The 14521-nt window shown below is 36.9% G+C and overlaps 1 protein-coding gene across 2 annotated transcripts in view; it reads right to left on the bottom strand.

Annotated features, from left to right (window-relative positions):
- The window catches only part of LOC123876881 (fibroblast growth factor 10), a 248910-nt gene that overhangs the window by 8852 nt on the left and 225537 nt on the right, over positions 1-14521 (bottom strand). The window lies entirely within an intron of this gene.

Raw genomic sequence — 14521 nt, 5'->3', positions numbered from 1 at the left:
CCGACCCAAAAAGAGGGGTGTATCTGTGTATCTGTGTGTCTGTGTATCTGTGTATCTGTGTATCTGTCTGTGGCATGAACCGATTTTAATTTACTTTTTTTTGTTTGAAAGGTGGCTTGATCGAGAGTGTTCTTAGCTAATCCAAAAAAAATGGTTCAGCCGTTTAAGAGTTATCAGCTCTTTTCCAGTTTTCTTGTAGAAAATAAGGTTAGATAACCGTTAGGTTCATAATATTATGTCAATTGACAAATGTCAAGCTGTCAAGATGGACGTTGCCTAAATACATAATTATTTATTTGAAAATGATGTTTTGGAAAACTCAGATACTTTAGAATTAGATCGTAGGCGCGGAATAGTCCAAGAAAATCAGTTCAGCCGTTTGAAAGTTATCAGGTCTTTTCGGTTTTTTACATCGATGGTTTTTTCTAGTTACTGTAACCTTCACTTGTCGGGGGTGTTATAAATTTTTAATTTACACTTGTTAATATTAGTACATTTAAGACTATTAAGCGTTCAAGGGGTGATAGATTGTAGCCTCCTATTCGGATTCCATCCCGGATACGCAACTCTTAACACTATTCGGAGTTATGTGCATTTTAAGCAATTAAATATAACTTGCTCTAACGGTGAAGGAAAACATCGTGAGGTAACCTGCATGCTTCCATACTGTTTTCAATGATGTAAATTCTGCCAATCCGCACTTGACTAGCGTAGTACTTAGACTATGCCCAAACCCTTCTCAATCTGAGAGGAGAGCCGTGCTCAGTAGTGAGTCATGTTGATGATGATGATGATGGGCGGATGACGTGCGTTCATGAAAAAGGCATCACTGAACGCGAAAATGTTGTCTTGTGCAAATGCACCTTAGATGCGCATAAAGTTAAATATTTTACTACCGTAGACATCCACGGTAATCGCCATGGGTGGTCCCATGGCGCCCATGCTTACCTTCGCATCCTGACAGCTCATTGTTGGAGAAAGGGAACCTCAACACAATTTACGGCGAACTCAGATAATAGCTAAAAGCTTGTACCAGCTGTAAAATGCAAAATATCGCAACTTTCCACTTATCTAGCGGACGTTAAAGACGCCAATAAATCCTGTGGGATTTTATGGAGGACAATGGTTTTTACAAGCATGTGAAAATTAATTTTTCTTCGGTACCTATTGAATGTTTGTTAAATTGGATACTAAATGTCTAGTAGTAAAGTTACCATCTTGTTATACCTCATAAATCATACCTTCACTTTGGAATATTTTACTGGAAATGCTAACTTTTTAAAATCAAACAATTAGATAGACCTACAGATATATTGAGAAGTCATCATCATCATGATCAACCCATCTCTGGCTCAGGCTACAGAGCACGGGTCTCCTCTCACACACGAAGGGTTCTGCAGCATCGTACAAGAATTAACACTTCTTATTTTTTTTTGAATTTTCCTGGCGGCCATTTTTTTTTTTGTTAAATTTTTATTATTTGTTGTTATAGCGGTAATAGAAAAATTCTGTGAAAATTCCAATTCTCTGCCTATTACGATTCGCGAGATACAGCCCGCTGACGGACAGACCGACGACCGACAGCGGAGGCTTAGTAATAGAGTCCCATTGGCACTCTTCGGGTACGCAACCCTATAAAATACATAACGTTTGCACAAATGAAGGTTATCAACCTTAGCCGATATTTCACGACTTCCGGTACAGCAAATTACCAGCCGGTAACTCAGAGGCGCAATAATGTGATATAATGCACGACGCCGACGCGCCGCGACTACAGAACATAACGCGCGAGGCCGACGCGCGCGACAATTTAGGAGGCATTATGCCTCGCGGCTATTCACTTATACATATTTATGAACAAAATAGCCAATTTGTTTACTGGGACTCCGTTGTTGACATAGACTAAGAAAATAATAAATGGATGGAGCCCGCGCAAATATGAAGTGAGACAAGCCGTCAGTGCCAGGTGCAAAATTGACGGTGCTATAATTCGTGCTTGTACCGTGAAGACATTAGTCCTTAGGCAAGAAGACAATACATATGTCCTAGATGTCATGTTAGGCATGAATTAGTAGGTGATTTTTTTTTACGAAACTCAATGGAAAAGGAAGGAATTACTTATTTAACCCCTAACTTTGATACAATGCGACAGCAAATCCCTCTGATTGCCACTCGTCTTGTATCGGCTAATAGGTCCGCAGATTCAGTGAAAGTAGCATAAACGCAAATGTCAGAAAAACAAGCTTTACTCTACCGATTTGACCACTTAAAAGTTTTTAGACGTGGCCTTTGTCACCTAACCTCCGCACGAGTTACGGATAAACGCCTGTTTACTATCTATCTCCTTTCATACGGTCTGAGGTTATAGCACGGCTCGTATAAGGGTGCAAGCAATTGGTTTGAAACGGAGGAAATCGTCGGGCGTTCCTCGGGATGATGTGTTAGTGACGTGCGCCAGCTACTCGCGCGAGCTGACTGGCTGACAGTTTTATCTCTGCGAGCACGGTGTTTAGAATGGTATAATAGGGAGTCTGGGGCCAATTTGCACTAATAGTTTACTGGCACGCTTTCTCATCTCGTTACAAGTCTGGTCGGCAAATTGTTGCGTATTCGAAACGATCAGTTCCCTAGTTAGCGATCGATGGACCGGTTGTTCTGTAAACTGTTCACTGTCGCTAAAACTCGGAACGTGCTTTGAATTTATGATTAAAGTGATACATTGTTTAGATCTTGCAATGTTTAGGAACTGACTAACTTTTACACAAGTTGATAAAATCTATTAAAAGCATGCTCCTGAAAAAAGTAGACCTGCACAAGAGAGAAGTATCACAATATGTACAATCGAAGATTCTGTAAAAGAGATACATACTGTTAACGTGTCGCCGTTCGAGTCTTATTCGAACTTGGCTTTGACACTGACGTGTGTCTTGATGAGATTTATAGCTAGTTCACACAGGCTGCGTAAGCGTTGTGTAAGCGTAGGCGTAGCGCGTACCATTGCGTTGTAATGTATAGAACTGTATGAAACATGGCACACCGCTTGCGTAAATCGTGGACGTATGTGTAACCGTTAGGGGTTTACGCACGTGTCTCGTGTATGCAATTGGTGTGAATCGGCCTTTTTATTTGTCTGAGAAGCTTGGAGCGCTGCTTGAAGTATAACGTTAACGAGACACCCACAAAAAGAATTTAATAGCCTGAATTCTTACAAACAATCCTACTGCTCCAAATATCCTCCCAAACCCTTATCTTACTATCTAAGTCCATTTACAATAATGGCCAAGACACTGTTTAAGAAAATTAGATCATAAACCTTAAAGCAACTCCCCTCAAGAAAGAGGTGGGATCGGAACATTGCCTTCTGCCAAAGTACAGGACCACTGCAGCACTGGACCGAGAAAAAATGCACGTCTGAGTCTGCTTGAGTTTTGTTATGTCGTTCTATATTCTGTGTTACGTAGTATTAAAATTCAATTTCTTTGAGGGTGTATGTGCTGAATTTCGATATTTTATTGCATGATATTTTGCTAGCAGTTTACAATCAAAAATCCGCAAATTTTGTTGAAAATAAATGTAGTTGATCACAGCTAGGCGCTAAGAAGACGCTATGTCTTCTTCTCGACGCGATGCTTGTAATAAACAGTGATGTGGAAGATAACTAGAGATTGATTCCCAAGATATCGACTATCGATAAAATGATCTAATTAATGCGACCTCATTCCTTCAAACATCTAATGAGAGCGGAGTTTTGTCGACTTATTAGAGAGTTAATTATCGAGTAGGTTTATATGATAACGATAAATAACGCGACAGGCGGTTTATTCTGTAATTTGTTAATTGCGAACACGCAATTAATATATTTGTTTGGTTTTTATTTCTTTGTTAATGGTTAATTTATAAGTTATCGAAAGTTTATACGATGAGAAAATTATTAAACTGTCAACTTTTATTGCAAGATCATTCTAGATATAAACAGGTGTTTTTTTCATTCCGCCAGGTTGGATCACATTAACTAGATATCTTGTATTGTAGGCCTGTTATTATTAGTATGGATATCTGTCTATCTGTTTGTCTGTCCCTTACCTTTTTATGGCTTAGTCCTTGAACTCATTTTATGTCAAAAAATGAAGCGACTTTTTTAAGTAGAATTACCTTTTGGAACTTCTAGTACCTACCTTCTAATCCGCTTCTAGTGACTAAGTAACCACCGGTTTTAGTGTGAATAATCTCACAAGAAACCCTACTTTTAGTATCATTATTACGATAAGGAAGCTTACCGTAATTGAATAGCTTCTGAACCGAATCTTTAATGAACTCGAACGTTTATTAAGCTCAAATGAGTAATCAAAAGCTACATATGAAGAAAGTAATATCTCTATTAAGGACTTATCTTAATTCCACGTGATAGCGACGTGGATTCCATTGGCTTATACATTATGAATGTGTTGATTTTCCTCGCGGCATGCGATAAATGTCAGCGTATGAAATGTAAATCCCGACTGGTCCCGCGAGGTACGAGTGGTTTCTATAGAGGTGAGACGTTCTAGGTTAAATGTTATTATATCGAGTATCAGATACTGTGATTTTATACTAACTGTGAAAAATACCTGTGACAAAATACTAGTTAAAATTTTATCAATTTTCATAAATCTCTAAACATAAAGATTGTGACCGGTATTTTTTGATAGACACAAACCGGGTCTGTTCCTATTTCTCTACTATTTCTCTTACTTATTCGTTGTCCTATTTCTATCGCAAGAGGGGAAAAAATTAAAAATACAACTACCTTGTCAAAAAACGAAGGACATTTTCGCATTTGAAAATGGTAGGATCCACCATTTTGACTTTTTTCAAAATTTGTAGACAGTGTTATTCGGAATTATAATAATATAAGGATTCTAACGTATCTCCATACGTCTAAATCTGTTTAGAAGTTATGGTGGGGTAAAAAACTCACATACATACACGCTATTTTTAGGGATCAGTCCTTTTTTGGGCAGTCGTGATAATTACGTGTTTACTTTTTTTTAAATTGGTAGAGATAATCAGTTATAACGTTAGTACCTATGACTTAGATAACAGATAATAATATATATTTACTCGGCTAAAATAGACAAAGTATGTGCAGTCAATACTTAGAGATAATTTGTTTTTTATAGGCTACTTTTTGGCGCTAGAAAATACTTGCTCATAAAAAAAGGAATTAATGCCCACAATTCACGAGTAACCGTTAGTATTTTCATATTAGTATTTACCTGTGACGGTATATCAGGCGCATCTCTACGTATCTAACAAGTATATTCTAATTCCCAATGCAAATGTCCTACCGATTCCCATCATGTTTACATTTATTTTCCAAACGATAAATCGCTTCAACCCCCAGGTCAAGCGATACTTGAAGCATCGATAGATGGACTATCGATAAGTAAAGGACAATAGGGCAGCACTAGAGCAGAGGTTATCTGTGGATCTATGTTGAAAACAATCGATGGACGTCCCGTTTGACGGCCTGGACCCGTAAAGGACTCAAGGTTTAATTTGAAGTCCATTTTGAAGTACAAGTCCAATCTTGTCAACTGTCAATAATAAAGTGATCGTAAAAGTTTATTTAAGGAGAATGCTGTAATGTTAGAGTTAACTAGAGTGTAACTTAAATTCGGAATGATGCAAGTTTTAAGTAGTGAAATTCAAATACCTACAAATCATGTGCTTTATCGGTGAAGGAAAACATCGTGAGGAAATATGTTTAAGTAGGTACATATTTGCAACGCGCAGTGCTATTCGCCACCTTTGATGTTGTACGTTGATGGTAGGTACTAACTACTATGTCAGAAAGCTTCGTACAAGTGCCAACAACAGCTGTACAAAGTTTAACTTAATTGGATATACGATGGACGAACTTTTAGGTAATGAACGAAAAAACATAGTGGGTAAACATATTTTTTTCTTTCTATATTGGAAGAAAATGATGAATGATCCCACAGGATACAATAGTGATTTAGACCGACATGTGTAGGGGATATTTCTAGCAAATAAACAAACAAAAAATCCAAATTTGTTTGATTGAAAGCGATAAGGTAACGGTGTAACAGAAGAATGCCGAATATCGTCGAATGGCGCCGAAATCAGAGCAGCCTAATTTAAAGAGCCGATTCCGAAGATTTCTGCGAAGCGGCGCGGACAAAGATGGATGGGTCTCAGGGACCTCTTCCAAGTATTTTGATGGATTTCGCATTTGGGAATATTTACGAACGTCGAACTGTCGTCTGCGAATCTAGTGTTAATTTATTCGGACCCTCAGGTCTTTAATATAAGATAGACCAACGGTTCTACAGGGTGTTTGATTACCTACTAGTCTATCAAAGCTTTGTCAGTATCTTTATTTTGTACCAAAAACTTAAACATTGCAAAGACGTCTCTTCAAGGGAATTTCTAGCCAATTCCTAAAAGGCCGGCACGCATCGGCGGCGGTTCCTCTGGTGCTGCAAATATTCATGGGCGGCGGTAACCCACCTGTTCGTTTGCTCGCTATTCTTTATTTAAAAAAAAAGGAATGTGAGAACAAGAACTTAAAAGCCGTGATAGCCTAGTGGTTAATATGTCCGCCTGCTTCGGTAGATCGGTTTGATTCCGGATACTCACCTATAACTTTTAGGAGTTATGTGCGTTTTTAATTAAATATCACTTGCTTTAAAGGTGAAGGAAAACATCGTGAGGAAATCTGCATGCTCGAGAGTTCTGCATAATATTCCCAAAGGTGTGTAAAGTTTGCTAATACGCACTTGGTCAGCGTGGTGAACTATGGACTAACCCCTTCGCATTCTGAGAATAGACTCAGTAGCAAACATACACAATTTAATAGCTTGGTATCAAAAAAGTTTTTTTGTGTAGATACTTTCTCAAAAATCTTTAATTTTTTTTAAAGGTATCTAGTTAACTAACAAAGCTAAGTTAGACTGCATCATCACTTACCATCACGTGAGATTGCAGTCGAGGGCTAACTTGTACCTATCTGAATAAAAATAAAAAACAATACCTATAATAATTTGACAACTTATCATTAAATGTAGCACCCTGTGAATTAACGTAGGGTTTTTATAATCTGGATATAATTTAAAAGGCAGGATACATAAGTTTAGAAGGTCGTTCGTCTAGATTTATAGTTTTCCCTGGGGAACTATTTGGGCTGGCATTTGGTCAGGTTGTTAGACCTAGACAGATCTCAGATTTGCGTGATGTAATCTTGAATGATGTGCTTTGGGAAAAAGCTCTCAAGCAATTTGTATTTTGTAAATAGATCTAATTACTGATTAGTTTTAAAGGTTACTTTTTTTATATCTAATGCTAAGCGTGGGTAAATAAATTTTGTTTGATTAAGCTGTAAAAGGTAACATACAGATTGACACTTTTTTGAATTTATCACATGAATAGCTTATGCCCGCGACTTCTTCTGCGCGGACTAACTACACTTTCAACCTCCTATTTTACCCTTAGGAAGTGAATTTTCAATAATCCTTTTTTTATTTTTATTGAAAATATTACAATAAAACTTAAAGCTAGCCTTATCTAATTACTATACAAATCATGCCCGCGTGGAATGGTGCCAAGAATACTGGCTGCATTTCCGCGTTGGACAGCCAGGCTGATCCGTTGCGCAAAAAATGAGCCAGTCCTTCTGTCACCCGATGAGGCTAGTCAGTCAGTCGCCTTTTCCTTTTACAAGATAGTAGGATGCACTATGATTTGTTTTATTAGGGTTCCGTACCCGAACGGTGCCAACGGACCGAGTGATCGATTTTATTTAGGTTACTTAACTACACGTTTTCTAAGATAAGGTTATCTTCCTCAAGCTAAAATTATACACAGATTTAGTAGCGAGCATTAGCTCTAAAACAAGTGTAGGTTAATTAAAAATTTATAATACCCCCGACAAGTGAAGTTTACAGTAACTAGAAAAGAGCTGATAACTTTCAAACGGGTGAACCGAATTTCTTGGATTATAGCTAAGAACACTGTCGATCAAGCCACCTTTCGAACAAAAAAAATTAAATTAAAAGCGGTTCATTAGTTTAGGAGCTACGATGCCACAGACAGATACACACGTCAAACTTATAACACCCCTCTTTTTGGGTCGGGGGTTAAAAATAAAACATCAGACCATAATTTAGACAAGTTACCAATGAATATTTCGAAAGCTATACATTACAGCCTACATACAAACAAGCTGTCGTTTACGCGACGTCGCCCCGCGTCCATATGACGATATTTTCCCGGGCGGGCGGTTAGTTGGGCGGTAAATCCGTCCCGGCTAGAGCGGGCTAATTGACGTGTTTATTGCGGGGGTAAATAACTCCCGAGACGCGTAAATTACAGCCCGGGATACGCTCGACATTTCTAATTTAGCATACTTACATTCATGCTACCGATTTTGGTTGGGGAACAAAAAATTGACAGTCAGCTCCTATTAATTTGGATTTGTAGTATACTTCTTTGATGTTACTTTTGCCGATATAATATAATACTAGATGAAGCTCGCCACTTCGTCCGCGTACTTTTAGATTTTTAGGGTTTCGTACCTCAAAAGGAAAAACGGAACCCTTATAGGATCACTTTGTTGTCTGTCTGTCTGTCAAGAAACCTACAGTGTACTTCCCGTTGACCTAGAATCATGAAATTTGTTAGGTAGGTAGGTCTTATAGCACAAGTACAGGAATAAATCTGGAAACCGCGAATTTGTGGTTACATCATTAAAAAAAAATTAAAATATGTTTCAATTTTCAAAATAAGATAACTATACCAAGTGGGGTATCATATGAAAGGGCTTTACCTGTTCATCCTAAGACAGATTTTTATTTATTTTTATATATAATAGTTTTTGATTTATCGTGCAAAATGTTGGAAAAAATACCCGAGTACGGAACCCTCAATGCGCGAGTCTGACTCGCACTTGGCCGGTTTTATTAAATAAATTTTAATTTACTTATTTACAAGCTTAAACTGTAGGTATTATGTTAAAAAAGGAAGCGCATAAGATTAGATAAGTCTTAAAATAAAAATTATTTATTTGTCTAAAGTTTATAACTGACCATGACCTATGTTCTACTTAATTACATATCCGAAATTCTAGGCACTAAGCCGAACCTAGTGTTTCCTTATTAGCAGTAGGAACAAGCTAAGCGCATTATAATTTGCTGAACCAATAATAACGAGGTTCAGTTTTAATGATAGGTTTCGGCTGTTTTTGTTAGGCGTCTCAAACGCCGCTTTTGAATTATTCATCTCGGATTCTGCGGGCTTTCATATCAGACGATCACGATCCGACATGGATACGGCAGAGGTAAGCTAAAGAGCTAAGTAAGAGGTAAGAGGTAAGAGGTAAGAGGATATTACCTAGTTTTCTAAACACATTAAAATATACACAAAGCAGTACTCTATTCTGAGCTCTACCAAGCTCTCAGTAGATCAAGCTTTTAACGTCGGAGTTTAATATTTTAATTACCTAATTAATTAATAACAAAAATAATGAACAGGCAATGCTTAGTTGGAGGGGAAAGGGGGACTAATTATATTATACTAACTTTTATTAATTTTATTATTTGTACTAAAAAAATTAATAGCGTCTGTGTGGTACTAGATATTTTAAAAGTTTTTCTTGACTAAAAATCTCAGATTCGAGCTTTACAATTCTCAATTTCATACACGTACTTACCTACTGGTTTTATATTATCTTATCGTAACATATAAAAAATTACGATGGAGCTGCCAAAATGTATTCGTGTTTGTTTAATCAGTATCGTTTTTTAGGGTTACTTGCTAATGAAGTAAAAACGAATCCTAACGATTGTGGCCCGTATATGAATTTTAATGGATCAGGGAGCTATCTCCCTGATAAGTATAAATACCTACTTATTTCTGAATACCTGCCTGCGTATATAAATCCTACATCATCATCATAGTCAGGCTCACTACTGAGCACGGGTCTCCTTTCAGAATGAGATTAGGCCATAATCCACCACGCCTGGCCAAGCGCGGATTGGCAGACTTCACACATCTTTGAGAACATTATAGAGAATTCCTAGGCATGCAGGTTTTCTCATGACGTTTTCCTTATGTTTTTCTTCACCATCAAAGCAATTGATATTTAATTTCTTAAAACACCCGAAGATTTACAGGTGCCTGGCTTAATCACTAGGCTAGACCCCTCTCATTGTGAGAGAAGGTTTAGGAGCATCGCGGGTTTCCTCTCAGAATGAGTAGGGTAGGTAGGCCGGTGATGGGTTAGTCATTAAGACGATAATGATAATCTGGGTTATGTCTAACGTTGAACTCCCACTAAGAAAGGATTTGAAGAGGGTTTTTTTAAAAACCTAAATCCACGCGGACATAAAAACTGTTAAACGTATAAACGTATTTGTATTTATATACAGGCATAAAACCGTTCAGTATATATTTCAAAATCAACAGGTACCTACCTACATCACAGCGATGTGTCTTACCGATATTTTTTATCGCCTAACAAATACTAATTTAAATCTAGACCAATCTTAATTTAGATCTAGATGTTAACGTTCAGTTAACAACGTAATTACTAGATGATCAATGGTCTAATGTCTAACAGCTCTGACCTTTAGGGGTTTTATCTAATTGTTGGGTTTTTTGTTAACCCACTATAAATTGTTGTGAATTTTAGCGCTAGGAGTTTGTTATTAGTCGAATTAGTGTTATTATTAGTGATGTTAGGTTGTAATAGGGTGTTTGATTTGATAGACCAATACCTATTAGATTGTTTGATCTACCGATTAGGTATGGTATTAATGTAGGTAGATATTAATAGAAGGAATCGGTGATTGAATTATTATATTTAGTTAAGTACTAGATAATGCCCGCGACCTAGGTTTTAACGCGTGGATTTAGGTTTTTTAAAATTTCGTGAGAACACTTTGATTTTGAGCCATAAAAGTAACCTATGTCCGTCCCCGGGAAGTAAGCTAACACTGTACCTTTCATGAAAATCTGTTAAACTGTTGGGCCGCGAAAGCTAGCAGACAGATAGACAGACAAACCTTCGCATTTATAATATTATCATAGATGTATAGGTAACCCAAGTAAGTGTGAGCGGCAATAGTTTAGTGGTTAAGACGTCGGCCTTTTATTCGGGAGGTCTAGGGTTCGATTCCGAGCACGCACCGAAATTAAACATCACTTGTTTTAACTGTAACGGAAAACATCGCGAGGAAACCTGTATGCCTGAGAGTTCTACATAATGTCCTCAAATATGTATTATGTGTGAAGTCTGCCAATCCGCATTTAGCCAAGTTAACCCTAAACCCTTTTCATTTGATTTTCCACGGAACTAAAGAGAATATTTTCGCTAAACGAAGCCGCGGGCGGTCGATAGACCTATAAAATCTGCACTTAGATATTTATTTGGCCTTAATTTTGAAAAAGGTCAAAGCACTTAAACACCTAGGTATAGTTATTCTTCTATGGGAAAACGTACAATTACTTTTCTACGTAAAACTCAAATTTCCCACACTGCACACATGTTTCAAATAATTAATTCAAACTGCGCCTAAAGTTTTTGTGGTGTGAGATATCGTTAAATTTTATTAAGTCCAAGTGTTTAAAACAAAGTAGATAAACCGCAAAATAAAAGCCAAATGAATAGAGCGACAAATCTCTACATCCCCATTTTTTAGTTCCGTAGAACAAAAACTTTATAGCCACTTGTTTTTTTTATTTAAGGCTGCGGTCACAACACATTAGCGTTGCGTAAAGGATACTCTTTTTTTATAATACGCTCACCATACTTTTGGGAAATAAAACTAGGACATAATTTACAGCGTGTTTAATAAAACATATAACATGACAATGTCTTCTTATCCAGAATTTCTCAATGCTTAAAGACCAAGGTATTCGAACCATCCGTGTTGCCAATGATGACATATAATTATTATGGATCCGACACATGGTCCCTAATGGTTCGAAATTTCTTATGGGTTTCGTAAGAAATGTCGGTTTCAATACCGGCGATGGAGAGAGCTATGGGGGTTCTCTACATGATCAGAAAAGAGGAGATCCGTAGGAGAACCAGAGTACCTAACCGACGTATTTCAGCGGGTTGCAAAACTGAACTACCAATGGGCAGATCACATACTTAGAGAAATTGATAGACTGGGTAGACAGACATCATCAGGCGAAGCGAAGGGAGCCGCTGGATTTAGGCGGCGCAAAAGCGTGTGGAAGTCTCCACGAGAGACCGATGTCCAGTATTGAATGTTTATCGCTTGATGATGATGATGATTCAACAATCGGCAGTCAAAAAGTGTACAATCATACCTATTTTCTTAAATAAATGTTTTGACTCTGACTTTATAACTTTGTACTTACGTTACTATACACCGAATGATTCAATTCTGGTCCAGCGGTCTTTATAATACAGTTTGGTAGGTCTATAGCGATATAAATCTGACTGCAGGTTTTCAAATTACGTTCTAGGACTCTCCTGCAATAGCTGGCAGTGTGGTGTGTGTGTGTTTCCACAGTGTCAGGGCAAAGGTGTAAAATAAAAGGGTGTAGAGATAAAGTTTACGGCCCGGTACGTCGATATTGTCGCTCACTCGATGGGACTTTAAACCCTCAATGTTGTATTGTTATGTATTTGTATAAACTACCATCTGATGCCCACGACTTCATTCCCGTGGATATAGGTTTTTAAAAATCCCGCGGGAACTCATTGATTTTCCGGGATGAAAAGTAGCCTCTATGTTAATTCAATGTATAATCTGTCTCCATTCCAAATTTCATCAAAATTCATCCAGTTGTTTTTGCGTGAAAGAGTGACAAACATCCATACATCCATACATCCATACGTAGAAACTTTCGTGTTTATAATATTAGTAGAATAATATTATGTAGATTAAACCTATGGATTAAACTCTGTAGTATACTTGTAGTAAGTATTTGAATGAACAACAGTTTGAACTTTTTTTGTTATTATTTATTTTAGAAAAAGCAGTCATTAAATACAACTTTGTAAAATATTCGTAGTCTGATTGATTTGTTTTTTATTGTTTTAAAACAGGCCATTACTAAATTAAAAATAGGTCTATTTTTTAACCTAAATAATATACGTAGGCACCTAAGGATTTTAAAAATCCCGTGGGAACTCTTTGAGTTTTCAGGATAAAAGTTAGCCTGCCTATGTCCATCTATGTCCATCATCAGGATGCAAGCTATCTCAAATTCGATTATGTGGGCGCCTTGAAAATGTTACAGACAGATATATTTCAATTTCATTTATGGATGTATACTCATAGATGACGTTAAAGCCTGATATAAATTATTATTGTATAATAAGTAGCAACTAGTATCAATTACAATTTGTAATTTTATCTTTTGGCCCTAGTAGTTAATATTGAAGTGAAACCTCCATTCAGGTCTAGCTAGATTTAACTGGTAGATAGCTAGTGGGTAGATATCTATGCAAATGATTGAATTTCTTCAATTTAGCCAGTTTATCATAATAACTGTCAGCGGGAAGATATAAATTGTCATTGCGACAAGACTGCCGGTTAAAATGATTATTCAATTCGCAGGTGCAGGTCTTTGAGTGAAGAAAGTTGGGCATTAGTTATTCGTATATAGCGACGACTTAATATCGAATTTAATTGTATTCAGGCATAATATTGTAAATTGAATCTTCGAAAAGAGTAACCGCCGGGTTTCTAGCAGCTGGATTTTGTCAGTAGGAAAGGCATTCCAAATGCTCGTGGTAGATGCATTTGACGATTCAAAAGTATTTGTAAAAGTTTATTTGAATAAAATGTTGATCATGATGATGATTATTACCTATTCATTCATTTTAATCTGTCTGTCTCTCTGTCTGTCCGCGTGTCACAGGTCTCTAGTTCGTAAACGAAATGAGTTACAACCTGAAATTTTGGCATTTGGTGTAGAAAAAACCTCATTTTTTTTAGAAAATGATGTAACCTACTATAATAGTAAGTATTAAAATCAAACTCCTTAGGTATTATGTTTATTTAACAGTGCTAAGTGTCAGTTTCAGAAAAAAGTGCTACAACAGACTGACAGACAAAGACGCTGGCTCCATATTATTGTGTGATCCGTTTTTACTTTTGAGAACGGATCACTAAAACAAAACTAATAACTAAGTAAGCAATATAACGTAAATAAAGCTGATAAAATAGATGAACCGTATTATAAAAACCTCCGCTTACCGTGTTAACAGTACATAAATACCATAGATTTTATTTTTTCTTTTTTCTTTTTCTCGTCACCCAAGTCCCCGTAACCTCCACGATTCTATCTACACACTGGATACTCCAAAAATTCGATATCATTATTAATCATTAATAAATTTATAACAAATTATAATCAAGCCTTAATCTTTGAGAGCGGGTCCTTTAGTCCTTGGCTTCGGAAGGAATGCCTTACACAACAATAAAAAACCTATAAAATATGAGATTGTCGATATTTGTATAAAGGGCAGATAGAGATG

Source organism: Maniola jurtina, chromosome 22 (genome assembly GCF_905333055.1).
Source record: "Maniola jurtina chromosome 22, ilManJurt1.1, whole genome shotgun sequence".
NCBI classification, from domain to species: domain Eukaryota; kingdom Metazoa; phylum Arthropoda; class Insecta; order Lepidoptera; family Nymphalidae; genus Maniola; species Maniola jurtina.
This window is presented reverse-complemented; position numbering and strand designations above follow the sequence as displayed.